Here is a 26,232-nt window from a genome sequence, read left to right as displayed (position 1 = left end):
AGAGGGGATTCAAAATATGTAGCAATAAATTTCCATTTCAAGAAAGCCTATGTAATAAGTACTGCATGTTGTGTTGAGAGCTATCCATCTTTTCTTTGTTTCCTTGTAAGTTTTCTTTTGTTCTCTGCTGCTCACTTTTTACCTTGTTCTTTTTCCCTTTTCCACCCCACCCCCTACAACAGAAGGCTACAATTAAGCATGGATATATTTATATATAGATATATGCATATACATATATATACATACATACATACATATATAAACATATATAAACAAATTCTACTCCTGACCTTTGTTTTTATGTTTGTACATATCTCCTATTACTTAACCTTCCCCCTTTCCAAGGATCCCTTTTTTATCCTCCCATTCTCACAAATCTAAACTCCCTTCTATACATATACATACCCCCTTTGACCTATTCCCTCACCCTCCTCTCTAAAAATCCATCCCTTTTCATCCCAAGGATCCCTCCCTTATCCTCCCCTTCCCATTAATCTAAACACCCTTAACCTATTCCTTCACCTTTCCTTCTAGAGATCCTTTGCTATCCTCTCCCCCTTCCCTATCCCCTTAGTGCTTTATTTCTTTCTGAATTTGGAAGACGTTTATGCTCTTCTAGATAAATATGCATTGTTCCCTCTTGAACCCATTCCCTATGAAATTAGGTTACCAGAACTAACAGCCCTCCTCCCCATCTAATTCCCCTGTGTCAGTGCTTCCTCTCATACCTTATTTGTATAAGATAATTACTCATTTTAGCTGTTCCCAAACAGTTTTACTTTTTAAAGTCATATATTCAGATCTACCCAATGTTTCTTAAGAACTACCCAAATCAAAACGACTGAAGTACTGCATCACCCCTATCAGATTGGTCAACATGACAAAACAGGACAATGATAAATGTTGGAGAAGATGTGGGAAAATTGAAACATTAATGCATTGTTGGTGGAGTTGTAAACTGATCCAACCATTCTGGAGAGCAATTTGGAACTATGCCCAAAGGGCTATAAAAATATGCATACCCTTTGACCCAGCAATACCACTTCTAGGTCTGTATCTCAAAGAAATCATAAAAACAGGAAAAGGACCCACAGGTACAAAAATATTTATAGCAGCTCTTTTTGTAGTGGCCGAGAATTGGAAATTGAGAGGATGCCCATCAATTGAGGACTGGCTGAACAAGTTGTGGTATATTAATGTAATGGAATATTATTGTACTATAAGAAATGATGAGCAGGCAGACTTCAGAAAAACCTGGAAAGACGTGTACAGACTGATGATTAGTGAATTGAGCAGAACCAGTGTACATAGTAACAACCACATTGTATGATGGCTAACTTTCATAGACTTGGATCTTCTCAGCAATGCATGGATCTAAGACATCTCCAAAAAACTCATGATGGAAAATGCTATCCACATCCAGAGAAAGAACTATAGAGTCTGAATGCAGATGGAAGCATACTATTTTTTTTCTCTTTTTTTTTTTTTGGTTGTTTCTTCTTTCTTGTGGTTTCTCCCATTGGTTCTAATTCTTCTTTACAATGAAGGTTTTCTCAGAAGTGCTAGCGGCTAAGAGATTGGGAAAGCCACTTGTAGAAGGTAGGATATGAATTGAGACTTTATTGAGGTCAAGGAAGGTAAGGTCATTCTAGACATGAGGGGCAACCAGTGAAAAGGCATGGAATCTAGACTTCAAATGACCTATGCAAAGAACGGCCAGGAGGCCAATGTCACTGGATCCTAGAATAAACAGAGGGGAGTAAATGAAAGGGACATGTTGTGAAGGGCTTTAAAAGCCAAAGAGAGGATTTTCTATTCAATCCTGAAAGTAATGTATTAGAGGCAGCAAGTGGCATAGTGAATAAAGCACTGGACCTGGAGTCTGGAAGACCTGAGTTCAAATGCAGCTTCAGATACTTACTAGCTGTGTGATCTTAAGCAAGTCGCTTAAAAAAAAATCTCTGTTTGCCTCAGTTTCCTAAATTGTAAAATGGGGATCATAGTAGCACCTACCTCCCAGGATTGTTGTGAGGATCAAATGAGATAATATTTGTACAGTGCCTGGCACATCGCAAGCACTATGTAAATGCTAGCTATCAGTAGTAGTAAGTTTGAGGACAAAGGTGACAGTCACACCTAGGCTTTAGGTGGATCACTTTTGTAGCAGAGTAAAGGACAGGCTAGAGTGAGGAGAGACTTGAGGCAGGGAGACCAACCAGAAAGCTATTGCAATAGTCCAGTCTTGAAATGAGAGCCTAAACCGGGTGGCAGTTGTGTTGGGAAGAGAAGAGGGCAAGTGCAAAGATGTTGTGAAAATAAAAACATACTGGATAAATGGGAAACATGAGAGTAAAGTCAACAATGACATTGTTTGTGAGCCTAGGTGACTGGATGGATGTTGGGACCCTCAACAGTAATGGGGAAGTTTTTTTTTTTAAAGAAGTATGGCTTTGTAGGAAAAAATAACAAGTTCCATTTTGGACATGTTAAGTTTAAGACATCTACGAGACAACCAGTTCAAGATGTCCAGTTGCCAGTTGGAGATTCCGAATAGAGATGAGGAGAATGATTAGGGCTGGGTAAATAGATCTGAGAATCATATGCATAAAGATGATAATTGAATCTGTGGTTGCGATGAGATCACCAAGTCTAATAGTATAGACAGAGTTTCCCAAACTTATTTCACCTACAGCCCTCTTTTAAAAAAATTATTCCCTACCCCCTTGGAAATCTACTTTCTTTAACCCTTTAACATGTGTCATTTTAAAAAAAAAAGTATTTTTAAATGATGCATCTTAAATTTAATGATTTATTGTAAATTTGTGTTTTTTCCTGCATTGAAATTTTGATGATGCAATACTGCATCATGTAGCCATATAGTATCATATCGTAAACAAATCATTACATGCACATATTCCAACCAATGCATGCTGGACTTCCCAACAAGGTGCAACATGCCAGTACTTGCTTGTTAAGACCTGTTGGTGGACTTGACCACTAATTGCATTTTGTGTGTTTATTTGGAAAATAATATAATCACTACAACTTTAACTCTGTTACACAACAGATGAAACACATAAGAACAGTTTTTCAAGAATTTCTTATCTTCTCTTTTATCCAGTGCTCTCCAATTGCACCCGAGGCTCCTACTACTCTCCTAAACCATTCCAGCTCCCCCAAGGGCAAGGTATCACCCATTTTGGAAACCTATGGTAGAGAGAGAAGTAAAAAGGACTTGGGATGGAGCCTTAGAGGATGCCTACAGTTAGCAGGTTTGAGCTGGATAAAGACTTAAAAAAGAAGACAGAAAGCAGTCAGATGGGTAGGAGGAGAAGCAGGAGTAGATGTCATGAAAACTTAGAGAGAAGAAAGTATCAAAGAGAAGAGGTTGATTGATGATATCAAAAGCTGTGTAGAAGTGAAAAGAGATGAAGATTGAGAAAAAGCCATGAGATTTGGCAAGAGATCTTTGGAGAGAGCAGTTTCAGTTGAATGGTGAGCTTGGAAGCCAGACTACAAAGAGTTCCTAAGAGACTGAGAGGAAAGGATGTAGAGGCACAGATTGTAGACATTTCTCAAGTTGTTTAGCCACAAATAGGAGAATAGCTAACAGATAATAGATCAAGTGAGGGTTTTTTAAGCATAGGGGTAACATGCATAGGTATAGGTTTATATTTTTTATGTATTTATATTTTTATAGGTAGTAGAGAAGCTGCTGGTAAATAGGGAGATACTGAAGTTATGAGGGGATCACCTGTGCACGTAGAGGGGTTTACCTTGGCAAGAAGGAACACATTCATGACAAATAGCAGTTTAAGCTGGCTGAAGGACAAAGGAGGTATCAGTGGACATAAGCCTTGCAGATTGTGATGGAAAAAAAAGTAGAATTGTAAATGCAGTAGCAGTAAGGGATTATGAATAGACAAAATTACAAATTTCCATCCCTTCCCCCTCCCCGATCTTCCTTGAGAACTCTGGTGAATGTCACTGTTCACTATCAGTGGAAATACTTAAAAACAAGGAAGATAAGTGAAAAATTAATGAAGAAAGATGAAAAGGGGGAATGAAAACATTTTTTGCTTGTCTTTGTTTTATATAAGAGCAATAGAAAGAAGCATTGTGGGTCTAAGGAGGCTCTGGCCTCATTTTAAAAAAAGCGTGTGTGTGTGTGTGTGTGTGTGTGTGTGTGTGTGTGTGTGTGTATATTTGTATAAGACAAATGACAAAAGATAACATTCAGTATTGGTGTGCCTGGATAAGAATGTTATTGTATAAATTGTTTTTCAGGGTCTGCTCCTTTCATTCTCTATCAGTTTATACAAGTCTTTCCGTATCTTTTTGGCATCATATATTTCCTCATTTCTTACGGCACAGTAGTACTTCATCACATTCATATGTAACATTCAGTTATTCCTCAATCGATGAGAATCCCCCCCATTTTTTGCAGTCACCCCCCCATCTCCCAAAGGTGCCATAAATATATATGTATACACACATATATTGTACATACAGGACATTTTCCTTTTTCTTTGAACTCTTTTGGGTATAAGCCTAGCATGGTATAGCTGGGTCAAAGAATCACTATTGAGTAATTTTTGGAATGTAATTTCAAATATCTTTCCAGAATGGTTGTACCCCTTTCATAGATCCACTAACAGTGCATCAATGTACCTGTTTTCCCCGCAGCCCCTCCAACATTTATAATTTTTCTTATTTTAATCTTTGTTACTCTTGAGCACCAAACCTTGTATTCTGATAAGTGTAAGGTGGAATCTCAGAATTAGTTTACTAGTGATTTGGAGAATTTTTTTTGTATGTTTATAGATAGCCTGCGTTTCTTCCCTTGAGAAATGCGTATTCATCTTCTTAGATCATTTACCACTTGGGGAATGGCTCTTTTTCTTATAAATTTGAGTAAGTTCCTTGTGTATCTTAGGAGTAAAACCTTTATCAGACAAACTTACTGTAAAACTTTTCCCTAATTAATTCCCTTTAATTAACTTTATTAGATTTGTTTGTGAAAAACTTTTTTCATTTTATATAATCAAAATTGTCCATTATATCTTCTGTGAAAATCCTTATTCTTTGTTTGATCATGAACTTTCTCCTACCCATAGATCAGATATGCAATTTTTTTGCTTATAATGTGACTTTTTATATCTAATTTGTATCCATTTGCAGCTAATCTTTGTATAAGGTATGAGTATTGGTCCAAACCTAATTTTTTCCATCCTAGTGTCTAGTTTTCTCAACAGTTTTTGTCAAATACTGAGTCCTTATCCCAGCAGCCAAAAATTCCCTGAAGGACTAAAGTGAAATTTACAGACCTTGGTGAGGTTAAAAAAAAAATACTAAGGAAAAAAACACCTCCATGTGAAGAAAAAAAAGCCTCTCTGCTCAGGCTGACAATTGATTTTTAAAGCTCAGCAGTGAATTAACCCAGTAGCAGAGATAGTGTTCTTCAAGCAGAGGTATGACTTTTCTATTGGCTATGCCACACCTAGAGGTAAATTTGGTGGGAGGAATTTTGTAGCAATCACTAAGTTTGAGTCCACTCTTCTCAGGGACCAAGATGGTAGAGGACAGTGTACTCAGTTTTGCAATATATATGCACACACACACACACATACACTCTTTGGGTTTGGCTATATCTTTTCAGTAAATATACCTTTGTAAAAGTTAATTAATGGTATTTGTCAATGAGATATCAATAGGTAAACTGATATTGGGGTTGCTAATCACTGGTTAGATGATATTGAGGAGATGGTAAAGGAATGGCTGATATGGAAGAGAATAGATCAGATGGAGGCTCGAGAACAAATACCTTGGGGTTACCAGAGAACTCTCAAGGGAGTATAGATGGCCTTGCTCTGGACGCCTGACCCGCCAGTTCAAGTGGGGCTTAGGAGAATGAGCTCAGCATCTATAAGTGCTGTTTCCCAAAGACAGAGCCCAAACTTTCTTTGATAGTCAGTATGTGACAATGATTTCTGAGCTTTTCTGGAACCTGGAGCATGTCTTGATCATGCTAGGCCCTAGCTTTTCACAAAAGAATTTATCAAGCACAAGGAACCAGTTATTAAGGTTCTTTTGAACTCTTTTGTGCATTTCCATAAACATAAGTATGTCATACTACTCATTCACATTTGTGTGTTAAGGATCACAAAGTTCTTTCTGTGATGAAGCTATTAAAATTATTATTATCTTCATTTTACAGGTGAGGAATCAAAGCCTCTAAAGGACTGACTGGCCCATTATCAAGATAATAAGTATTTGAGGGATGACCCAAACTCAGGTCTCTTGACTTCATCCTGTGCGCCATCCACTATACAATCCTTGCTTTTGAGGTTTTTAACTTTTTCCTGCTGGAAGGTAGGCTTGAGGCACTTCCAGACGACTTGGCCCACAGAGACAGTTTGTATTCAGAGGCAACGTGGTATACTGGAAAACACACTGGCTTTGGTGTCAGAGGACCTGGGTTCAAGTACTGCTTACTCATTCAAATCATACTTACTGCCTTTGTGGCCTTGAACATGTTGTTAAACTTTCTTGACCTCAATTTCCTCATCTTTAAAATGAAGGGGTTGGACTATAGAGCCTCTGGAGATTGTTTCAGCTCTAAAGCTATGATCCTTATCCCTAATTCTCCCCATTCTGAATATCATTTTGTGATACTTTCACCCACTAAATTTCCCTATCAGGTCTCTCTGTCTAGTTTACTCCTAAACACGCGCGCACCTGCACACACACACACACACACACACACACACACACACACACATAAACACACACACCCCTAAGCATCTAATCTCATTTGTGCCGATTGAACTGACAACATTGTCCTCATTCAACACCACTAACCATTCTGTCCCTCTAGGCCTTTTCTTCCAGATATTTTCTCAGCTGATGGCCCACTCCATCTGTCTTATCCTTGACTTGATAACACTCTGAGCTGTTGACTGTTCTACCCTTGACCTAACACCACCATTAGCCATGGGCTATAATCATCCTGAGGTAGTTTGCTGACACAGCATAAAGCCCTTTACCTTCTCACATGGACTGACCTAAGAATTCCACAAATTCCCTGTAATTCCGCTAAAACCCCCAAATTGGATTACAATGAATCTAAATGGGAACTTTGACCTCAGACATTAAAGACAATAATTGGTACATATGTATGATTACCTATGCTATGTCTTCTAAAAGCAGAATCATAGAATATATTTCCCTACTGATGACTGAACAAATTATTGTATTGGACCAAATTAGTCCATACACCTCCTCCTCACAAAATCTGTCTCACATATAACTTGAATGTGCCCCATATTAGTTTATTTTTCATTGTATACCTATAGGTTTCTCCTTTCCTTCTTTCCAAAGAAATCTTATTTTAGGGGTCTGGCTTCAGGAGCAACCTATATTTGGATTAAAGTGTTAGTTCATATAACTTTATAGACCTATGTAAATCTTTTCACATTTTATAGATTCCAAGGTTCTCCCTACTGAAATCTAATAACTCGAAGTACCTTGATGGACTGGAACCATGAGATAAAACAAACACAATGTAAATTAATAATCAACTATTATGGCAGCTGTCTAGATACCCAAGCAAAGCATTTTTGTGTAAAAGACACCCCCAAATTCCCTTACAGCATTCTACATCCTATTTGTCCATGAAGTTATGACCAGGAGAGTTCCCTCAAGTTTCTGTAGCTCTATAATTAACCACATACTGGAGTTTTAGGAGGAGGCATAGTTATGAACTGGTATTGATCCCTACCATCTAGTGACTCTGAGCTCATCACTGGGGTTTAAGCTTACAAAGATTTCATCCAGGAAAAGATTTTTTACTTGGGAAGAGTCTGGTTATCAAATGGAATATATAAGCTATCTTATAGGTGAGTAATGCTTTCATTTTTATTACCTTTTATTTAATCTGATTAAATGCATTACAAATAAATAACTTTGCAAGAGGTGAATCATCAAGGTGATGAGATAGTCAACCTGTGATGTGACAAATAGCAAGGGATGAATAGATGAGAGTAATAAGCTGAGGAATCTGATTGGTGGAAACCCACGTACACCCCTAAGGCAGATGAGACACTAGGCCATTCACACAGAGGCAGAGGTAAAAGTGATGCACACCAGCTACCTGAGATCCTGATTAAAGAGTAGGTAGGTTGACTAACTCTCACAGCAACCTCGGGTGGAATATAGGCCATATTATAATACAGATGAATGCAAAGTCCTTCACTCAGGCTTGAAAAATCAAAAGCATGAGTGTAAAGTTTGGAAAACCTGGTTTGAAAGAAGTTCTAGTGCAAAAAGACTTAATGGTTTTAGAATCATAGATTGAACAATAAAATGGACCCTACAAGTCATCAAATCCAAACCCCTCCCTTTGTAGACGGGAAAGCAAATGAGAGGTTAAAGTCCCACAAGTAAGTGCCCGAGCTAGTATTCAAACCTCGGTTCTCTAATGGCAGAGCCATCCTTCTTTCTAGTGTTCTTTCCACATTGCCTGTGGGTGAGCGTAAATTCAATCTAAAACAGAAGTGTGATGTAGTAGTCTAATGTCTCCCAGAGGCTACATTAATAGAAACACAGTGTCCAGTACAAGAGAGATTATAGTTTCACTAAGCGCTGCCCTGGATAGACCATGTCTGAAATAGTGCTTTTCTTGAGCTGCCATATTCTGGGGGGGGGAAATTGACAACTTGCCACACATTCAGAGAAATGTGGCCAAGATGATGAAGGAAGAGAAACTTTGGTGTGTGTGTGTGTGTGTTTGTGTGTGTGTGACAGTGGTTCAAATGGCTAAATACTATTGGTGTAGCTGGTAGTTCTTCCTCCATTATGTCCTTCCAGAAGAATCTTAGAGGGGGGCGGAGCCAACATGGCAGAGGGAGAGCAGTGACTGTCTTGAGTTCTCTCCCAAAGCCCTCCAAATACCGAAAAAAATGGCTCTAAACAATTTGTAAAGCAGCAGAACCCACAAAAAGACAGAGTGAACAAATTTGCAGCCCAAGACTGCCTGGATGGTTGATCAGAAAGGTATATCGCGCCGGGCGGGGAGAGGAGCGCAGCTCAGTGTGGGCGCGCAGGCCGCAGTGACCCTGGAGCAGGCCGCAGAGGACTGAATCACGGGCAGCTGTGGCAGTTTCCAGACTTCTCGACCCCTGAACTCGAAAGACAACTTAGAAGGTCAGTGGGAAAAATCTGTGACTGCAGTGAGAGAGGAGCTAGGTCTCAGCCTCAAGTCTCCAGCACAGCCTGGGGCCCATGGCTTTTTCCTGAGCTTCCGGCCCATAGACTAAGGGGGAATCAAGTGGCTGATCAGAGGGGGATTGCAAGGATCTCTTTGCCAGTGCTGAGACAGGAATCTCTTGCTTTGCCTGTGCTTGGATCTGGATCACAGTTCTGAGGGGTGAGCCCTGGGGTGAGGAGGAGCGCTGATGCAGTGGAGCTTGTTGTGGTGGTGGAAAGGAAACACCTTGCCCCTTATCATAGCACCTTGGAAGAACTGAAAATTTACAGGACCCTAGAAGTACCTCTGAAAACAGCTATACAAACCCCAAAGCTTGGGACAGTACACTCTTCACATTGGAAGCAGACTTTACCTTAACAAAGAGTTTAAATCTCAAGTAATTGGCCGGGATCATGAGTAAGCAGCGCAAAAAGAGTCAGACTATATTATCTTACTTTGGTGACAAAGAAGATCAAAACATACAACCAGAAGAAGACAACAAAGCCAAAGCTCCTACATCCAAAGCCTCCAGGAAAAATATGAATCAGTCCCAGGCCTTGGAAGAGCTGCAAAGGAATTTTGAGAAGCAAGTAAGAGGAGTAGAGGAAAAACTGAGAGTGATGCAAGAAAATCATGAAAAACAAGTCAACAGCTTGCTAAAGGAGAACCAAAAAAATAGTGAAGAAAATAACACCTTAAAAAATAGCCTAACCCAAATGGCAAAAGAGGTCTAAAAAGCCAATGAAGAGAAGAATGCCCTAAAAAAGCAAAATTGGTCAAATGGAAAAGGAAGTCCAAAAGTTTACTGAAGAAATTACTTCCTTAAAAATTAGAATAGAGCAATTGGAAGCTAGTGACTTTATGAGAAGTCAAGACACTGTAAAACAAATCCAAAAGAATGAAAAATTAGAAAACGATGTGAAATATCTCATTGGAAGAGTCTCAGAGCTCAAAATATTCAACAGGATGTCCAATTGTGTGATAAAAAGTGGAAGAGTCCTTATCTCTCTTCATTTCCAGACTCTTCAATAATTTGTATCAAATTTGGTGCCTTCTGAAATGCCTTATATTTAAGGCATTATATATTTTATATATGTATATAATATATAACATATATTATATATATATAATATATATTATATATATATCCTATATTTAAGGAAAGCTCTTTCTTGAGTTCCAGTCCCACATCAGAAATTGCCTATTAGACATTTCCATTAGGGAATTTGTTTCATTTGACTATGAATTCTTGTTAGGAATTTGTTTTTATTCTCTTTTTTTTCAATGGGTAAGAGGTGAGAAGGAGGGAAAAAAACTAAAATTAATTATTCAAGGAATTAATAAATTGGTGATTAAAACCTAATAAAAATAGAGAGGTGGGGGAGTGCTACAGATATGGAGTGTTGCATGCACTTTCAGATAAGGTTACCATATTGTTTTACTTAATTGTTTTAATGATAACAACAGCTAACATTTATACAGTGTTGTAAGGCTTGCAAAGTACTTTATAAATATTATCTCATTTGATCCTCACAACTACCCAGTGAGATTGGTGCTATTATTATTCCCATTTTACAGGCGAGAAAACTGAGGCAAATAGAGGTTATGACTTGCCTAGGGTAAGTGTACACTACTGGATTTGAACTCAGGTCTTCCTGACTTGATCCGCTGTTCCACCCAGCTTTGTTACAAGAGTCTTGTCATGGAGTGGAACCAGTGTGTAAATGTTTGTAACATAAAAACAAAATACATCAATAAAACTTTAAAAAAAAATGCTTGTGGATTAATGGATTCATTGATTGATATGATTCATCTTCCTTTGCGTTTGAAAACCAGAATCATCAGTAACGAATGAAAACAAAGTACTCTTCAACAACCACTGAGCCCTGTGGAATAGATACCAGACAGTGAGTTAGGCAGACAGAGGGTGTTTCTAGGAGGCATCCTAGGATCATTGTCCCAAATGTACAGGATCACTCCATGAATTGAGGAGTTATCTTTACAGAACTTATTTTTAGCATTATTCCTGTTACCAAGGTTCTCCAGCTTCTCCGTCTCATTATTCCAAAAGGCATCCTGTAAACCCTGATTCCTCCTCACTCCCACCCCTGCACTCACAATGTTCCATAAAGATCATGAAAATCAGTGCTTTAACAACTATTTTAATCCGAAAACTCATTCCTGTGTTACCCCAGCGCCATCTGCAATGACAAAAACAGTTCTGAGGCCATAGTGTTTGCAACAGGGAGAACAGGACAAACTGGAAATAGAGGGGACAGGGAGAGGAAGGTACACCATGAGAAAGACATTGGACTCCTGGACAGCACTGAGAAAGAGAGGACCTGGCATGTAGACCCAGTGGAGGACAGCGTTTCAACATTCCTATAGTGCCAGAGAGCCTCTGCCTCTCAGCTGGTGCGCAGCACTCCGTGTCTGCTCGCGTCAGAGAAGGCACCGGCTCTCCACGAGCAAAGCAGAATTGTAGAGGCTCAGAAAAAACCATGAGGCGTGCAAATTTAGAGGCATCTCCGCTCCAAATGTTCCTATGGATTATCTGTGCCCAACTTGTGGTAGAGCCTTCTGAGCTTGCATTGGTCTGATCAGCCATAGTCGGCCACAATGTCCATTGACCCCGGCATTGTGATGTCATTTTGATCCTCATTGATTACAAAGGACAAAAACCAAACCAGCACTCCTTGGGTCTATTTGCTAGCTCACTCCTAGAGCCCTAACACTGTGTATATTCAGAATAGGCAAAGGGAAGAAAAGACCCACATTGTCCATCTGCAGGCTAGCCAGCTCACACCCATGCATCTAGCTAGGTCATCCAGCCTTATCCTGTCTCTCATCTGGTTTGCCTCTGCATGTCACCTCTCCCAGATGGTCTATGGGAGACTCCAAAGAGGAAACATTTGGTTCTGATTTTCCACTCCTTTTTGTCCTATTCCGTTTCAAGAGATTTGTGACTCACACCACCTTCTTCTAAAGCCCATGTCTCACATCCATCTGGACAAAATGCATTATTTAATTAAGTCTCCATAAGAGAACTCAGTGTTCATTTATAGTCTCAGAAACCAAATAAGATTTTGTTGAATCTAGTCATAGAAATCCACATATCTGTTTCCACCATTTTGCTGAGTTATTGTTGTTATATATGAGTCTGATAGGGTGTACTTTACCCTGAGGCAAGTTCATGGTACAATAAATTACAAACCCTTAGGCATTATCTGATGTGTTTGTTCCAAACTACAATATTGCCTTTTATATCAACAAACATCTAGGTAATGTTGCTAGGAGTGGTGAGTTGTTTGGGCTGTTTTTTTTCTTTGCTTTGACTTCCTTTTTTCCTTCTGAGTTCATGTTTATAAAGAAGAGAATCATAAAATTATAGCACTCCAGAGCTTAAAGGAACTTCAGATCCCATTTAATCCAAGAGAAACTTTGGATTTAAATATAAATTTATTTGTATTCTGAATATAACAGACATTTTTAAAAGGGCATTTCCATATACATGGGCAGCTATGTGGCATGGTGGATAGAGTACTGGGCTTGGAGTCAGGAAGTCTCCTCTTCCTGAGTTCAAATCTGTCCTCAGATACTTACTGGCTGTGTGGCTCTGGGAAAGTCACTTAACCTTGTTTGTCTCAGTTGCCTCATCTATAAAATGAGCTGGAGAGGGAAATGGCAAAGCCACCCCACTATCTTTGCCAAGAAAAGCCCAGATGAGGTCACGAAGAGTTGGCCATGACTGGAATGACTTGAACAACAATTTCCATATACATAGTAGAAAAGAAAAAGAAGATTGTACATGAAACTACACCTCTTTATTGCATCCTGATTGTTTTTCTTTTTAAGTATATAAATTCAGGCAGTGGTTTTCAAAGCTGTCCTGTTTGTCTGTGCTTCTTTCTAACCTTCTTTCTTTTCTTGTCTCTGAAATATGTGAGTCTTGTAAAACTTCACCAACAAGTGGCCATGCAGCCTCTGCTAAAAATAAATAAACAAACAATGAGAGGGATCCCTTTACCTCTTAAGGCCAGCCTGTACTTTACTTTTGGATCATTACTATTATTGGAAAGTTTCTCATTTACATCTAGTAGTAATTGACCTTTCTGCAATTTCCATTCTACCTATTGGTCTTGTCCTCTGGGGCCAAGCAGTGAAAGTAGTTCCTCTCATATGTAACATCCCTATGATTTAATATGAGAAAAGCACTGTGTTAAGCATTGGAGATATAAATGGAAAAGCATGACAGTCCCTGTTCTCAAGGAGCTCACATTAGAAGCCCTGGGGAATAGCAGTGACCAGACCAATGTGACGCAGGAGCAGCAGTGCTCAGACTCGGCCAGTCCAGGTGCCAGTGCGCTCTGAGGGATGTCAAGAAAACAGTCAACAAGCATTTATTGAGCTCTTACTATGGGCCAGGGATAATGATAAGTGCTGGGGATACAAAGAAAGACAAACACATGGTCCCTGCCATCAAGGAGCTCACAGTCGGAATGGTGGAGTTCACAAGTAAACAACTATATGATCTATACAGAGCAGATGGGAGGTCATCTCAGATGGAAGACACTAGTAGTAGGGAGAAGGAAAGAGGCCTTTTGCAGAAGGTGGGATTCAAGATGACTCTTGAAGCAAAGAGGGGAGCCAGGAGATGGAATTAAAGAGGGAGAGCATCCCAAGCATGGCAGACGATGGCCAGTGAAAAGGCAAGGAGTATGTTGTGGGAGGAACAGTAAGAAGTCCAGAGTCCCTGGATCAGAGGAGAGGAATGAAGCTTGTCAGAACTGGAGAAGTAGAAGTGTCCAGGATGTAAAGGGCTTTAAAAGCCAATCAAGGTTTTATATTTGATCCTAATGGTAATAGGGAGCCAGGGTGTAAGGGTGTTTAGGGAAGACCAGTACCTCTGATGTAAGGGCTGCTTATCCATCTTTGGTGCTCACCTGATTTACCTAACTCTCACCTGTGGTTCTAAAAAGCTGTAGCATGCACAGTGGGCACACCCTGGTAAACCATTTCAACAGATGGGCTAAACTAGATTCAGGGTAACCTAGGAGTCTCAAACCCATCAGAGAGTTGGGAGGGTGTCTACCCCAACCATGTGAAGACTCCCTCCTGGAGAATGGGCAGATGAGAACAATTTGTTCCATTGGCCATGAAGGCAGCTGAAGCAGGTGCTGTGGAACTCTTAGAGCTTGGTCAGACTTAGAAAACACCAAGCCATCGCCGGTCATCTTGACTTTTGTCTTGCCACTGAACTTTGATGACTGGAAGACTGAGTGAGGCCAACTTTGCGCAATTCTTCTTCACTTAAATCTAATTTAAGTGTGAGTCAGAAGGACATCACCCATACCATTTTTACCTACTTCAAAGTCCTGTGATGACAGGCGAGTGACAAGGAAGTAGGTATGGATACACTGGGAGCTGTAGTCACACATGCACACAGGCAACCCAGATTATTAGGATTGCTTCTCACCGAACTGAAACAGAAGTGGATTCAGCAATTCTCTGAGTGTCTGAGCAGCCTTTTTTTAGGGGCCACTGCTTACCTCCTGTCATGAGAAAAGGGCTAGAAGAGGTGCCCTAAAAATTGTCCACTTTACCTAACCTAATTCTGGCCTGCTAATTGCAGCAGGCATGGATCCTACCCTGCAGTCAAAACACACAAAAAATACAAAAAGTTTTGCAAAGATGATTCCACTCACCACTGGTACATGGAATATGCACATGCTTATGGACAACATGAACTCCAGTAGACCTGAAAGATAAACAGCTATTATTGTGAGAGAACTCAGTAGGTATCACATCCAAATAGTAGCCCTGAGTGAAACAAGACTGACAAATGAAGGCCAGCTCACCAAAGTCAAAGCTAGATACATGTTTTTCTGGAGTGGCCACAGTGATGAGGAGCATCATGAACCTGGCATAGGTTTGGCAATCAAAACTAATCTAGTCAACAAGCTTGTATGCCTCACAAAAGGAGTGAATGATAGGCTTATGACAATGCAGTTGCCACTTGCAGGAAAGCACCATGCCACCATCATCAGTGCATGTGCTCGCACCATGGCAAACCTGATGAGAGCAAAGAAAAATCCTGGAGACCCTCATCATCAATGTGCCTAAAGAGGCCAAGCTTGTGATTCTAGGTGACTTTAACACTGGAGAAGGCACAGTCTAGCAGACGTGGCAGGGAGACCTTGGGAGGAATGGAGTGGGAAACAGCAACAGCAGTGGTCACTTACTATTAAAGACTTGCACGTCTCATGACCTTCTCATCATCAACACTATCTTCCATTTACCTAAATGCAACAAAACTGTGGATGCACCCTCACAGCAAACACTGGCATTTAATAGACTATGTCATTGTAAGGAGAAGAGACAGACAGGATGTAAGAGTGATGAAGGCAATGTGTGGCACAGAGCACTGGACCAATCATGTGGACGGACTTATCCTCTCCAAGCTAGACATTAGCACTCAACAAAAGCGGAGGCCCAAAGGTAAGAAGACTACTAGAAGACTTAATGTCAGCAAATTAGAGCTCTTCTGTGAGCAGAAACAGCTTGCTGCACACTTGGAGGAAAAGCTGAGCCAACACACAGTTGGCAACAAGGGAGCAGGAAAGGATTGGGCAGCTTTCAGAGATTTGGTGGACAGCACTGCATTTACTCGTCTGGGCCAGAACACTCATGAATGAACATCAAGGTTGCTTTGATGAAAATGATGGGGATACCCACAGTTAATAAGTGCAGCCTTGATGAAAGATAGGAATGGGTCAGGATATAATGGACTTTGAAAGCCAAACAGAGGATTTTATATTAGATTCTGGAGGAAATAGGAAACCACTGGAGTTCATTCAGTAGGGGTATGACATGGTCATATCTGTGCTTTGGGATATTGATTTGGCAGCTGAATGGAGGATGGATCAGAGTGGGGAGAGTTTTGGGGCAGCTATTACATGATGATGATGCAGTTTAGGGGTTCAGCGGTGCTGGGACCCCAAAATCACAAAACGCGGGTCCTGCCCGAAAGAATTCGACCCAAGCCTTCTTTCAGCCAAAGCAAGGTTTATTAGAACATCCGTCATATTGAACAGATTCTTAAGGAGTCTGAATATGAGTAAGCAGTGTATAGATTTTAAGAATCTAAGCATCTTAATGGAGACAAGATGGACCTTATATACAGAAAGACTATGGGAGGGATCTAGGAGTGGCCAAATAGTCTATGAGATAATAGAATTCCAGGGACGTGGACCACGTGGCCAAGGGAGAATGGAGAAATGGCCTGGGGCCATAGGGAGGTCCACAATGAAAGGCCAGTTGATGGGATTATAGCTTCAGGGGACCACCAGAGATTTGGCCATGCGGGGAAAGTCCAGGGTTTTTCCTTTCTGGGGCCCAGATTCCAACCTCATCAATGAGGACTCCTACCAGGGCAGTGACAGTGTCAGAGGAAAGGAGAATGGGATTGGTTATATGAGAGATGTTATTATACACATAGAAATATGTACCTAGTACGGAGGTACAGGCCTGGGACAGACCTGAGGAGTGGAGGAATTAGAAATCATAGTGATGAAAAACAGGGTAAGGAGTCAGAAGTCAGAAGGAAGATAGGAAGATAAACAATTATGAACAGATAAAAGAATTTCAGAGTTCACACACATCGAAGTTGAACACTTATAGGTAATAATGGCAAGGTCAAGAGTAGGACCATTTCTGTGTGTAGCTGATGTGAAGTGGAGGAGTTTGCCATGGAATTGAGATTGAGGAATTGGGAAGTTAAAGTATTTAAGGGAATATCAATATGTATGTTGAAACCCCCTAGGATGAGGCAGAGAGAAAGAGTGTAATTCAGGCACTGAACTTATTGAGAAAGGAGGGAGAATGTCTTGGAGTCAGGTCCCTAGCACTCCGTTCTGAGATACTAGTGGGCCTAGAAGATCTAATACTGTGAGATCTAATACTCAAAGAAAAACACTCAAGATCTAATACTCAAAGATCCAGAGATGGGAGGTGGCCTAACCCAGGGAGATGTTCATCAACCCAGGAACTCAAGTGACCCAGGGTGAGAAGAAGCAGGGTTGATCAACCTACTCAAAAGTACATCTGGAAACAGAGCCTGGACCTGGCACAAAGCCTCAATAGAGGCACAAAAACAGGAGAGATGAATAAGACAAAGAAAACACATCAGTATTAAAAAACATATATATTTTAACTCTAGAAATCCTCCCCAAGGAAGGAAAGAATAACTCCATATTGTTGTTTTTTGTCTTTTGTTCTGGAAGAGGACCAATGACATCAGGAGGGTGATGTCTTGACTTGCAATTGAATTGGGTTTAAGTGAGGCAGGCCTGTGCAAAGTCATCAGCCTCACTGTCTCCTCCAGGGTCATCTGAGTCCAGTGGCAAGACTTAGGTCAGGATAACTGGAAATGACCCAGATGCAGTGGGTCATTGGCCTTTTTAAGCTAAGGTCTTACCTGGATCTCAGTTGGTCTGAGGCAACACCCATTCTATGATTTAAGGCTAGGTAAGAAATGAGGCGAAAGATGGCCTAGTTTGCCTACTCACACACACACAAAAAAATCAAACTGGGAGGGGAAGGACTCTCAGGGTTTCTGGCCAGAACAGAAACAATTGCTATTTACTTTCACTCTGAGCCATCAAAACCTAAACAATGAGTAAATGAGGCTTGGGTTGGAACCCAATTGGTCAATCAGGGAGAGACAGAGTGATTTGGGTTTAAGGCTTGGTGAAGTAGCTCCATTTGAATCCCAATGGGATTTATCAAAGCCTGGTTTTTCAGACTCAATTTCAGAGCAGAATGGGAACTTTGAAATGCAAATGCAAGAACTCAAAGAAATCTGGAAAGGTAAATTTATTTGAGCAAGGGAAGGGACTGTACGATAATGGGCTGCTATCATTCAAATAGAGAGGAGAAAAATGTCCCTTCAGAACTTTCATGTCTTCAAAGGGCATTGAGGGAGTTAAAGTTTTTAAAAAAAGAGAGGAAGAGAAGGGAAGCTAAAAGGAATATTCTGGTGTAGAAAGGAGGAAGAAAAAGAGGGTGGACTTTTATATTTCTCATAATACGGTTGGTTGCATGAGTGTATATATCAATATGGAATAAGGTGTGGGAGGAGAAAACATCAGATGGACTTTCAATCTTACTTGAAACAGAAGGGAAAGAACACACACAAGAACAATTTGATTTAGAAATACATCAAACTTAGAGACTTAATGCAGATTGAAGTACACTGTGTTTTTTTACTTTATTTTTCTTGGGTTTTTTGCCTGTGTTTTCTTTCACAACATGACTAATATGGAAATTAGTTTTGCATGACTACACATGTATAACCTTTATCAAATTGCTTGCCTTCTCAGTGGGGGTGGGGGGGAGAGTATGGAGAGTGGGAAAGAATGTGGAACTCAAAATTGTAAAAAATGAAGTCTAAAAATTGTTTATTCATATAATTGGAAAAATATTAAAATTGAACAAAAAAGACGTTATCTCTCAGCAGATATTTGCTCATATTAAGTATATGCAAAATGTATTTATCTATATAAGGTATCTTCTGGTGGGAAGGAAATAGTAGGTATCTTATAATTAACCTTACCTCAATACTGAAAGGAAAAAAGGGTTGTGTAAGTACAAATAAAATTAACTTAGAATCCCCTCCACCTGCCCCCACCCCAAAAAAGAAATACATCAAACTCACAAGGGAAGTTAGCAAGGATAGGGATGGATTCTCAAGAGGGATGATGATACAAGGGAGGAAATATCCATAAGCCCAACAAACTTCCTGATCCTGAAGGAAAGGGAAGGAGGGGGTGAAAGAAAAAAGAATTAGAATCTAAGGGATGCCCATCAATTGGGAAATATCTGAACAAATTGTGGTATATTGGTGTAATGGAATATTCTTTTGCCATAAGAACTGATGAAAGAGACTTTCAGATAATCCTGGGTAACTTGAATTGTCACAGAGTGAAGGGAGCAGAACCAGGGGAACAGTGTATCCAAGGACAACAACATTGTAAAGAAAAACTATTTTTAAAGACTTAAGAATTCTGATTAATGTAATGTGCTTCAGAGGACCTATAAAGAAGCATTCATGTTTCCTAACTGCTGAGAGATAGATGATGGATTCAGGGTGCAAAAAGAGACATATGTTCTTAGACATGGCCACTGTGTGGATCTGTTTCATTTGATTATATTTATTTGTTACAAGAAGTTTTTTTTATTTCAGCTTTTTAATTGGAATGAGGAGAATGATGGAGTTAGCAATAGTGTTTCCTCAAAAAGAAGGACCAAAAAAACCTTTTTTTTTTTGTTGGATGCAGAGAAGAAAACAGAAGCACACACAAACTAGAAGGATTTGAAAATAATGTGGAATTTTTTATATTATTTTTAGTTGGTGATATGGAATGGAGATTTATGATCTCATATTCAGTCTTTTTATGTTCTGCCATGAATATAGACTTTTTTTGTTATTTTAAGTTTAGAATTTTAAAAATAAAATTTGTTTAATTTTTAAAAAGTAGAAAAAACCAACAGCCACCAATAATGGAGAAACAATGAAATCCTTTCCAGTAAGATCATGGATAAAGTAAGCATGTCCATTATCACCATTTGACAAACTTCTAGAGATGCTAGCTATAGCAATAAAACAAGAAAAAGAAATTGAGGGAATAAACATAGGCAATAAGGAAATAGAATTATCATTATTTGCAGATGATACTATGGTCTATTTAGGAAACTTTAGATATTCAACTAAAAATAATTGAAACAACCAAAAAATTATCAAGATATAAAGAAACCCATCAAAATGACCCTGAGGTACCACAACACACCTATCATACTGGCTAACATGACAAAACAAGAAAATGATAAATGTTGGAGAAGATGTGGAAAATTGGAACACTAATGCATTGTTGGTGGAGTTGTGAACTGATCCGACCATTCTGGAGAGCAATTTGGAACTATGCCCAAAGGGCTATAAAACTGTGCATACCCTTTAACCCAGCAATACCACTTCTAGGATTGTATCACTAAGAGATCATACAAATGGGAAAAGGACCCACATTTACAAAAATATTTATGGCAGTTCTTTTTGTGATGACCAAGAATTAGAAATTGAGGGGATGCCCATCAATTTGGAAATGGCTGAACAAGTTATACTATATGAATGTAATGGAATATTATTGGACTATAAGAAATAATGAGCAGTTGGACTTCAGAAAAACCTGGAAAGACTTATATGAATTGATGCTGAGTGAAGTGAGCAGAACCAGGAGAATACTGTACACAGTAACAACAACATTGGGTAATGACTGACTTTGATAGACTTAGCTCTTCTTATCAATGCAAGGATCTAAGGCATCTCCAAAAGACTCATGATGGAAAATGCTATCCACATCCAGAGAAAGAACCATGGAGGCTGAATGCAGATGGAAGCATACTGTTTGCTCTCCTTTTCTTTTGTTATTTTGTTTTGATTCTCCTTTCTCGTGGTTCCTCCTATTGGTTCTAATTTTTCTTTACATCATGAATACTGTAAGAAAAAAAGATATATAGAAACCCATTGAAGTCATTAGCATTTCTTTATATTACCTACAAAAGTAGGAAGAGAAAGCAAGAAATAAGAGAAAATTAATTTCTTTTAAAAAACAAAAACAAAAAATGACAGAACCAGAAAATATTTAGGAGTCCACCTACATAGAAATCAGATACAAAGCAGCCTTTAAAAAAAAAAGACAAATCTAAATATCTAAGGAAATATTAATGGTTGAACCATGTAATAAAAATGAAAAAAAATAGAAAAATCTATATTAACTTACGTATTCATTGCCATATCAATCACACTTTCAAAGGATTACTTTATAGGACTAGAAAAATGATGAACAAATTCATTTGGAGGAACAAAAAGTTAAGAATCTCAAGGAAAATAATGAAAAAAAGATGGGAAGAAAGGGAGCCCAGTGCTACCAGACCTCAAACTATCTTACAGAGGAGTAATCATTAAAATGATTTGAAAAAAAAAAAATGATTTGGTACTGATGATAAAGGAAGGGTGCTCAATAGTGGAAGAGATTGGGTATACAACATACAAAAGCAAATGAACGTAGTAGCGTAGTGTTTGATAAACCCAAGACCCCCATAAACTTGGGAAAGGAAAGAAAGAAAATAAGTATTTATGGGATAAGCACTGCTAACCACTTTTTACAAATATCTCATTTTCCCCTCACAACAACCCTGTGAGGTATTATTATCCTCATTTTACAGTTGAGGAAACTGAGAAGCAGAATTTCCAGGGTCACATACAGGTAGTAAGCATCTGAGGTTGGATTTGAACTCAGGTCTTCCTAACTCCAGGGCCAGCACTCTATCCACAGTTGCCTCTCAACTGGTAGAAACTTAATATTTGACAAAACTGCTGGGGAAACTGGAAAGCAATTTGGCAGAAATTAGATTTAGAACAATACTTCGTGCAGTATACCAAGATAAGCCTTGGATGGACATTTGATCATTATGACCTATAAACAAATGAGAAGAGAAAGGAAAGAAATATATTTCACAACTATTGATAGAAGAGTTCTTCACCAAACAAAAGACTGAGAGTAACATAGAAAATGAAACAGGTAATTTTGATTACATAAAATTGAAAATCTTTCACAAAAAAAAATCAATGCAGTTAAAATTAGAAGGGAAGCAGTTACCTGGGGAAAATTATGATGGCAAGTTTTTCTGAAAAGGGGTTTGATATCCAAAATATATTAAGAAACTGATTCAAATACATGTAACAACAATTCTTCCCATAGATATATTGTCGGGGGTATGAATTGGTGGTTCTCAAAACAATCGAAACACAAACTATCAACAACTATATTGAAAATTCTCCAGATCACCAGTACCAAAAGAAATACAAATTAAATAACTTTAAGCTTTCACCTGACATCATTAGATTGCAAAGATGACCAAAAAAAAGAAAATAATAATTGTTGGTGTGGATGTGGAAGAACAGGCACTAATGCATTATTAGTGGAGTTAGGAAGTGACACAGCCATTCTAGAAAGCAATTTGAAACCATGCCCAAAAAAGTTGTAAACCATACGTACCTTTCAACCCAGTGATGCTACAATTACGCATATAGCCCAAAGAGATAAAAGGAAAGCAGAAGAGGATTCTTCTGTACAAAAGTATTCCTATTAACACCTTTTTTTTTTAAAGCAAAGAACTAGAAAATAAGGGGAAAGGTGTGTCAATCAGGAGATGGCTGAACACATTATGGCATATGAATATAATGGAATATTATTGTCCCATTAGATGTAATGAAAAAAGGCATCCTGGCCTAGTGAATAAGGCCTCTCAGTTGAGAAGGCCTGGGTTTATTTAAGTCTTACCACTAACACATACTGGCTGTGTGATGGGCAAGTCTCTCAACCCCTCATAGAATCCAGGTGATTCTATGAAACTGAAAGTTGTAGAAAAAGTTTCAACCTGAAAAGATTTTCTCACCTGGCAGTTCTCTTTACTAATGAGATCATGGGTCAGTCCCTGTCCCTAAGAAATGATGAAAGGGATAGAGTCAGAGAGTAGGAAGAGCTTTTCATTTTGGAGAATTGGAAGGGAGGGCTCGTGATTGTGATACCTTCTCCCCATAAGAAAGAGATGAAAGAAATGAGTATCAGTGAAGAATTTCTAAAATGGCAGAAGGGAACACAGAGAAGTTCACAGACAGACTAGCAGGACAGCTTTGGAACTAACGTGTTGAATTTATTACTTATGTTTAAAAAAAAGCTGCATGTAATAGAAATTCACAGCTAAAGATACAACCTTTGTACAAAGAAATTTTGGGGGGTGTTTGTCAGGTTCAGGATAGCAAAAATTTTTAATTAAAAAAAGTTCTAGAATTTTTCCCAGAAATGAATTCAAAATCACTGTCGTATGTAGTTTACAAACTCCACCCTCTCCCTTTCTTGGAAAATCAAAACATTTGCCACTCTCCAGTCCTGTGGCACCTCTTCCATTCTCCATGATTTTTCAAAATTCACTAACACTGACTCAACAGTCATACTTCCTGGTATTTCCAGTACTATAGGATGATTATGATGTGACTTGAGCACATTAAGAGCAAAGAATTACCCCCTCACTTATCTTCAGTTTCAACTGCCTATTGACAACATTTTTTTTCTATCTTCTATACAAAGGTTATTTTCCTTTGAAATGAAATCAGAAGCAAGTTACAATATTTTGGCCCCTTTTTGTTGTACATTACCACCTTCCTATCTGCCTTATGTAGGAATCCCATTCCCTCTTTGATTTTTCTCTTATCTTCCATATAGATTTAATAAACACAAAAAAACATCCACCTCGATAACATGGAGAAGTTTCAGGTCCTAACATGAACTCCTATAACTTTTGTCCCTTCTTGCATAAGAGGACACAGGGAAATTCAGCATAGAAAACTAACTAATATTATTTTCACCTTTTAGAATTGAAAGAATTATCTGCATTATTAAAGCAACTAAAGATTGGTTTAATCAACTATGGAAAATTTATTGCATGAAACACACATAACCATCATCCAGGGAGGTGGCAGCTGTGGAGGGAGGACCAGCCACAACTTCCCAGCTGCTACCCAAAGGGCAGGCAAGTCAGCCCAGCTGAAGCAGCAGGCACTCTGAGGGAGAGACAGGAAGCAACATGTGCCAGGCCACCATCCCCACCACCGCTACTTTGATTCTCATCCCCCCTCAGATCCTGATGGAGCTGGCCCAGGACCCTGAGCCCAAGAGCCTTGGGAAAAGCAATACTCCCCTCTCAGTGTCTTCAGTCATCATCCTGGGAAGTAATTCCTGTGGAGATACAGCCTGGACACCACTCCTGCAGGTGCCACCAAGGAAAGAAATTTTTTGCCATTGTCCAATGCCAAAGTCCTTGGCATTGTCAAATTGTTTAACACCAGAAGCCAATATGATTTTATTAGTGGAAAGGTCATTAAAGAAGAGGCATTACTGCTTTGTGGTGGTTTTGCTGCTACATCCTAAGGACCATGGGACCTTTCCATCTGACGGTCAGGTGAGAACTTAAACAAATGTTGTCTTCCCTATTAGAATGTGAGCTCCTTCAGTGGCGGGGACTGTCCTTTGGATTTGTATACCCAGAGCTAAGCACAGTGCTTTGTATAAAGTGCTTAATAAATACTTCATTCATTCATTCATTCATTCATGTAGAGAGTATTCTGCCCATCTTGGTGACTTTAATCAGGTTTCAAGAAGGTGAACCTATGTTTGAGACTTTGGAGGGTGTGGTTGTGCTCATTTGGCACTTTATGCAAAGGGCTAAGGACATCTGGCCTTGGATACTTGTGTACTGTCACAACTCATTGACCTTATGAGTCAGTGATTGGCTATCATGTATCATAGCCATTCCCTTTGTAATGAGTCTATTAAAGGGAATCTTCTGGACAGAGTTGGCTTTCAGGCTTAGAACTGAAAGAACTATTTACAGACCAGTGAACCACAGCAGAGCTAAGAATGGACCTGGGTCCTGTGGGTGAGTGGGGAAGGCCTCTGCATCTGCACAGCCTCTCCCTTGGGAGCTACGAAGAGCAAAGTGACATTGTCATTACCCATTCTCTCACCCCTGTGGTCTAAGAGGTGGTGGTGAGAGGGAATGGCGGAGTGTCTGAGCCTTGTGACCCTTGGAGAGGATGGAGCACTTGGCATAGCCTCCTGGTTGGAAGAGGAGGGATTTCCTGAACAATGCTGAGCTCCTGGAGAGTTGTGGGATTCACATGTATTAGAGAATGAAGGAGGCATTCCTGGGCAGTGCCAGGCTCTTAGAGAAAGGAGGATGGATCACACAGCCCCAGAGCTGAGGTAACAGCCAGGATGCAGAGGAGCAAAAATCTGGATTTTACCGTCTGCTACTACCCTGAATTATGTGGACAGTTCATGTCCAATAAGGAAGAAGATTGCATGTCTAGCAATTGTGGGTCAGTCTTTTCCCACTCTTCATGGCCCCATTTGGGGTTTTCTTGGCAGATGTGCAGGAGTGGTTTACCATTTCCTTCTCCAGCTCATTTTACAGATGAGGAAGCTGAGACAGAGTTAATTAATTTGCCCAGGGTCACACAGCTAGTTAAGTGTCTGAAATTGGATTTGAACTTGGGTCCTTCTGACTCCAGGCTTAGTGTTCTGTCCATGGAGCCATTTAGATTCTATATCTCTAGCAAACCCAAGTTCATTTCCTTCTGGGGAGAGTCTAAACCTCAAGACTGGATCTTGGGGCATAGGTGAGTTCAGCAGAATGCTGTTGAATGGGGTTAGCTGCCTAGCTATGCCAAATTCATTTCCCTTCTTGGGTGGAATACCATGTGGTCTATAGTCTAGTTGACTATCTAGCTTCCTGGGGTATGAGAGGATTCCCTGGAGAAGGAAGAGAATTATATCTATTGTTTATGGACTGTATTGGGTCCTTTGTGTTTCCTGCATTCTATCTGTGGAATAAAATAAAAGCTATCCTATGCCCAGTATGCGCTGTTACCTTTAGTATTTGCACAGGAATTGGAGTCCTTTTTTACACCTAGACTTGAACTTTCCTCAGAGATTCTGGGGGTGGGGGGCAGGGAGGACGGACAAACAAACCACTGAGTGGGTGTGGGGGATGATTGAAAGATAAAAGTTTTGGGTTTTTTTTTTTTAAGTCAGAAAGATGAAGGGTGTTCTGTATAAGCCCAGAGCTTGGGATACTGAGACGTGGCCTACACATATTTCTCAGACTTTGACATGTAGTTGGATAAATAACCCATCAGATTAGATCTTCAGCATTCATCTTGTACACACACTCTGGGTGAGCAGCACTCAGAAATTAGTGATAAGAGGAGATGAAATTGATTGTATTTGGGAAATTATGAAGTGCACCCAAAGTAACTGCTGCTGCAAAATCCCATAATGACCGTATTGTCCTGACAATGTCACATGAAT

General features: G+C 39.6%; 1 long non-coding RNA gene across 1 annotated transcript in view; it reads left to right on the top strand.

Moving 5' to 3' along the window:
- LOC114024485 overlaps positions 1–25,321 on the top strand; it is a 59,466-nt gene extending 34,145 nt beyond the window's left edge. Inside the window, exon 3 of the long non-coding RNA XR_003566902.1 lies at positions 23,737–25,321. This is a non-coding gene — a long non-coding RNA (uncharacterized LOC114024485). The remainder of the gene's footprint in view (positions 1–23,736) is intronic.
- Positions 25,322–26,232: the final 911 nt, after the last annotated feature.

Source organism: Vombatus ursinus, unplaced genomic scaffold, assembly GCF_900497805.2.
Source record: "Vombatus ursinus unplaced genomic scaffold, bare-nosed wombat genome assembly UNPS02014821.1, whole genome shotgun sequence".
NCBI lineage: Eukaryota > Metazoa > Chordata > Mammalia > Diprotodontia > Vombatidae > Vombatus > Vombatus ursinus.
The sequence above is the reverse complement of the archived record's forward strand: the minus strand, read 5'-3'. Positions and strand labels throughout refer to the sequence as shown.